The sequence below is a fragment of the Apis dorsata genome, unplaced genomic scaffold (assembly GCF_000469605.1).
Source record: "Apis dorsata unplaced genomic scaffold, Apis dorsata 1.3 scaffold_264, whole genome shotgun sequence".
Taxonomy (NCBI): Eukaryota; Metazoa; Arthropoda; class Insecta; order Hymenoptera; family Apidae; genus Apis; species Apis dorsata.
In genome coordinates, this window is record NW_006263542.1 from 183879 (window position 1) to 189910 (window position 6032).

The window sequence follows — 6032 nt, forward strand, 5'->3', positions numbered from 1 at the left end:
CTTCGTGGGTTTCTAACAGCGGAAGAATTATTAAACGAACGATGTTAATTAATTACATTTCTGCCTCGCCGTCTAATAACACGGAAGCGTTTGAAATGAATTCTGAAATAATAATAATCTCTCCTTTTTTTTTTTTTTCTTTTCCCTCTTCCAACGTACACAATTAAACCAATTAAATTCATATATTCAGAGATATAGCCGATTTTCAATTCGGCTCGGACCGAATTCCGATAAGCGAGTTTCCATCACGCGATATCGATTTCGTGGCGCGTAATAGTAATGGCAAATTCAAATAAATGAGGTGACGGAGTACAAAGTATCGTCAATCTACTTAATGCGCTAAACAGTGAAGTGCACACAAGCCGATTACCCGGTTATCTGCGCGATATGTTGGAATTACGAAAGCTGCGTAATCTATTTCCACCGATCGTTGAACCGATCGTAATAACTTATTCCTTTGAAGAACAACCGGTTCAAAGCCGGTACACGTACACGCTCGCCAATCTCCTTTTACGAATTGCTGCTTTTCTATGCATCCTATGTATTATAGATAGAACTCGTCAAATTTTCTACGATAAATTAAACGATATTTCGTGAAAAAAAAAAAAAAATAAATCAATACTCTTCTACTTCTTCTTTCACGTATATCTTTAAAATATCTCCTTCCTATAACATCAACGAGTTCCGTTATGGGATATTAGAAGGTAAATCTTCGAGTACGAATTTCATTAAATCCACCCTCCTTCTTTCACGAACGTTATATCGTTGAAAAGTTTAGCGATATATCTGCGAGGCGGGCGGTGGCTGCGATCAACTATCAATTACAGCCACGAATCTTAATCCCTGCCATTATGCGCTCGTTCTCATTCCATCCCAGGGCCTTGGTCCTCCTTGCACCCGTAGGAAATAAACGAAAGGAAGGAGGGGCAGGTCAGATCTCTGCGCCGGTGTGATTATCCAAGGGTAAAACTGATCACGTACGGGCGGGTGGCGCGCACAATGGCCAACTTTATCCAACTTAAGGGCTATTAGAAGCAACCCCTTTCGCTCCGTCTGCGTCCCTTCAAGCTTTCGGCCCTTGCCGTCCGTTTGTCCCTGTCGGGTGTGCCGGAGATAACCGTCGCCCGGGTCCCTTGCTCTCGTCTTCCAATAAAGTTACGCGATTCAATGGTACGTGAGCTAGCGCCGAGTTGTGCGCGTCGACGCAGATTACATTACGATCCCGATTACTAACACCGGGCACGGAGGACGCGCGTTACCTCACCAACTCCTCTACGCACGAAATTACGATTGACTGTAGGGAAATATATAATGACGGGGGTGATATCGCGGTTATTTACGATTCTGCGATCGCTATGCTGAATCGCGCTTTCTTGCGCTAAATAACGGTAAATAAAATTGCTCAGCCCGAAATTAATATTTATTAACACCGTACCATCTTATTAATCTTCTCCCTCGAAATTACGAGGATTTATTTGAGGATTATCACGCGAAGGGAAAATAATAACGAACTTCTCTAACGATTTCGCGAGGTGCGAAATCGCGACGACGAAAATCACACGATCCCTTCGAACGACTCACTTCAGCCGGTTTGCTCCAATTATGGAATAGAGAACTCGGTGGGGAGAGGGAAGGGGAGGGAATTCGTAGGATGGAAGACCGCGGGAACGGGGAACAACACCGTGAAAAGTGGGTGGGCAGGAGCGAGAAGGAAGCACGGCGGATTAAATCGGGCAGCAGACGTTAATGATTTCACCGAGTTTGTACACACCGGCCGCGTATATTGTTGAGCTTCCCTCGTAAAAGAGCGTTAAACCTTACCGACGACGATGACCCCACTGCCAGTCATCGTCGATAATGACCGTTTCTCCACTCCAAACTTCTTCTCCTTCTCTTCCGTTCTCCTCGCCGCTTTCTCTGCACGCACGCCAGACGAACAGATTCGGCCCGCTTCCTAATAACTATCGTCATTAGCGCTCGAAATCAACGGGTGACGAAAGGGAGACAGACATTTTTTTCGTCGTGTGCGACGGACGAGCGAGGGCCAGAAAAGATTTCGCAATACCATTTCGTTTTCGCGAAAATTAACGACAAGTTTTAACGGATCGAGTGTATCTTTTTTCTCGCGATCGAATGTATACTCATCACGTTAACAAGAGAATTGCACACTTTGTCTGTATACGATATTTATAATAAATTTTTAGAAATATTCGAAACGAGTTTTCGAAGCAATAACGCATGGGATTCGAAGGAAAAACATGGATACGACGAGACATAGAGGATCGAGTGAAAAATGCTTTTTTTTTTGTTTCCCTGTCACAATCGCTCGATTACCGATAAATTATAATCTTTTACCCGTTTTATTTTATCGGCGATATTAAATGTTAGATCTTCATTGAAATTACAACAAAACAGGCTCGTGCACACGAATAGCTTAATTCGACGACGTTAAATTATTATCGGCGCAACACGTAGTCCTCGATTTTTCACGCGATCGACGTATTCCTGTTAATTTAACATCATCGAACGATGATAAATCGCGTACGTGATGCTCGCGTGCATCGCTCTATCGATCATTCGATTTCATCTTTTGAATCGAATCGCGGAATCAAAACGCGAGCACGTATCCACGCGCGCGGGTCAAACTATCGATATCGCAGTCCAATTCTCGGCGACAAAGCGGTTCCACTGTGATTACCCCGGTCACCCCGATGAAAGAATGATCTAAGCATCGCGCGTTTTTCGACAACGTATATTCGCGCGTGAAACTACAAAGGAAAATTGGGAATCGATCCCGCGAGCACGCCCCAACGATTCGCTCATTGTTCTCGAAAGCGAGCCCCGCTCCAATTGGTCAGCTTTTGTATCGTTTCAAACGATTTCCACGCGAGATCGTGCAACTATATCTAATTTTCCTTCGAAAAATCCGGACGGCAACCGAACAACTCGACGATAAGACGTCCATCCCCGTCACGCGCGCCATTCTTCGACCGATCGTCGTCGTTCCATCGATAAAAGGAATCTCGTTGAACGCTGTTGAACGTCCGTGAACCTTCTCGCGAATATTTCTTCCCGGAGCGGTACATCAAAAGAGTTTTTGCTCCGCGCACGCTTTCGAGCGGACGCTTCCAACCGTTCATCACCGGTCCAGTGATTTAGATTATAAATTTCGTACGCAGCTCGTACGAGGGAAAAAGTGGGGGGGAGAAAGAACGCTTGAAACGAGTTCAACCATTCCTCGCGATAATCAATAATTCATTATTATCACCAGTGGTGATTTACTCCGAGACAGAGACCTATAATTAATTCGCCGACAGTTAAATACAGTTTTGACAACGCGTCACTGTTCAATAAACTCGGCAAAGCGACCGTTTGAACGCAACAAACGACACCTTTGTATATGTGGCTGCTCGTATATATAAGATATGTCTAAATAAAATAACCAATCGAACGATTAACGTTGCCGATTTACCGTTCTATTTAACCATAGCGCGTGTGTTTCGCACGGCCTAGGCTCGCCTTCGTTCGTGGACCTTTCGCGTTATATTAAGACCGATGTGATTCACACGAAACGAAACCGGTAACAAACGAGTGGAGTAGCGGCCAACGAAGAATTATTACATTCGTAACGCGCTCGTCACCGGTTCGTTCCATTGCTCCCTGTTCCTCTTCTCGGTTGGGTTGCTTCGGCCGGTAACCTATGACTCACACACGAGAACCATCGTTGAACGGAGCACGTACCGAAGATTAGATAATTCTCGTTACACTAATGCCGTGCGTGACACAGCTCCGGATCCCGGCTCAATGAAAAGTGCCTCGTGCAATCGTGTGCAGGTACCAGAGATTCGTACGTACATGCGTTCCATGTACGTTTTACTCCGCGCGATTATTACGCTCGCGCACACTCGTCCGGATTAATAATACGTCGGGATGAAAATGTAAAGGTCGATGGGTGGGTTGGTAATACGAGCCAACTCGTCCAATATTCTTGACACAAATATCGATTATCCTTATCCTACGAGCCGTGTTTTATTCGAGAAAATTAATAAATTTTCGTCATTTGAATAGTTGAATGACGAATTGGTGGCTTTAAGAGGATCGAACAACGTTATAATTTAGGAAAGCGATTGAAATCTTGTTGAAATCGGGGGATAGATGCTAAGAGTGTGATCCGCGGAAATTTCACCATGTTTCGCGAAAGAGTTGGAGCAATTTCGGAGTTTGCAATTGACGCGAGAATGATGACGACGATCGAGCAATAAATCGTCGATATCACAATGAGCACGTACCGTGAGCTGTTGGCCGTTTAATGTAATGGCGCAATGAATCATGCAAAAACTTATCGTGTACGACTGAAGAGATGAAGGAATGCATGTTTTCATTAGTCACTGTTATTTGCTGCACCCTTGTGGATGCGTCGTGATCCAACCCTGACACAAACGCAGCCTTGAGCAAGTATTATCGTGCGTTTTGCTTTTATCGCAGTCGGGAAATCTTATGAGACTTGTGTCACAACTTTTGAAATGTCATTTTTCTAGAGATTTACAACAATCTCTCTCTTCCTCTCTCGAATACTAATCTAAGTATTTACGTACATCAATCATAGTATTTCAAGCAAATTGATCTTTTCTTTGGGAAATGAAATAAAGTTTTGAAAAAAGAACTAGAGTCGAAAAATCAAGAGTTATAATAATCAAATATATATATATATATAGCTACATATATCTACACATATATAAGAATAAAATAATTTGTTTATATAATCTGAAAGTTTCTTCGAGCAAGCATTATAATAAATAAAATATATTCATTAAAAACAAATAAATATATATTCACAATTTTTAATAATAAACTCTCTTTAAATAAGAGAGTATTGAAAAAAAAGATAATAAAATGATAGCTAGAAGAGCTATCATTCAAAATATGACAATCGTTTATTTAAAACCCGAAGAAATCATAAATAAATATTTTTTAATTTCGCGACATTAATATGCTAAATTTAAAAAAAAAAATCACGAAGAGTGCGATTCAATTTTGAAAAAAAAATAACAAAAAAAATTACAAGATTCCCGAGTAGGATACATTATCAATGCAACATTAATAATTTAATGCATGCACTCATTTCTAAATATTAATATTAATTTCGATAGCGATATTGACGGATCCAATGCAGTCATGTCAAACTGCTATCGTTGAATTATGCTTGTGTAGCTTATTTTGCTACACTTAGCTGATCTAGAAACAGAAAAATATTTCCACAATTCCAGTGGAAGACCATTGGGCATTTTATTAACGCAACACTAATTCTTAAAGTGAATACAAAATTAAAAAATTAAATATCCCGATATCGCAACGCTATATGATAAGTTCAAGTTTAAATAAAAAAAATTTAAAAAATAGACTAATTTATAATAATTTATAATCAAACTAATTAAAAGGAATCGCGATATTTTTTGTAACGCTACACTAATTTTTAAAATAAATTTAATACAAAATTAAAAAATCAAATATCCCGATATCGTAAATCGCTATAAATTCAAGTTTAAAAAAATAAAAAAATAGACTAATTTATAATCAAATTAATTAAAAGAAATCGCGATATTTTTTACAACACTAATTCAAACTGTTATCGCAATACTAATAATAAAAGATTTGCCCATAATGATTGGATGAACAATAGGCCAGCATGCAAATTGGCCATAATACAACAATATATACAACTACATATTACTAAAACGAGCACAGTGACAAAAATAGTAATGACTTCCCATCCTTTGAATCCGAACAAGATTCAAAAAATGAGAAACCATTCGTTGCAGCCCTCTTCGTGACAGTTTGTCGGGCCTCTTCGGTCTTCCTCCTTCGGGCGCAATGCCCGCTGAAACTTAAATCTAGGCTCGAGATTCACTAATCGCAAATCAAAAAAAAAAAAGAAAAATAAAAAATGACTAAATCGCGGAAACTAAGTACACATGAACGACCAACGATCGCAACGATCATTCTCCGTACATGCGCAAAATCTCGAGCATAAC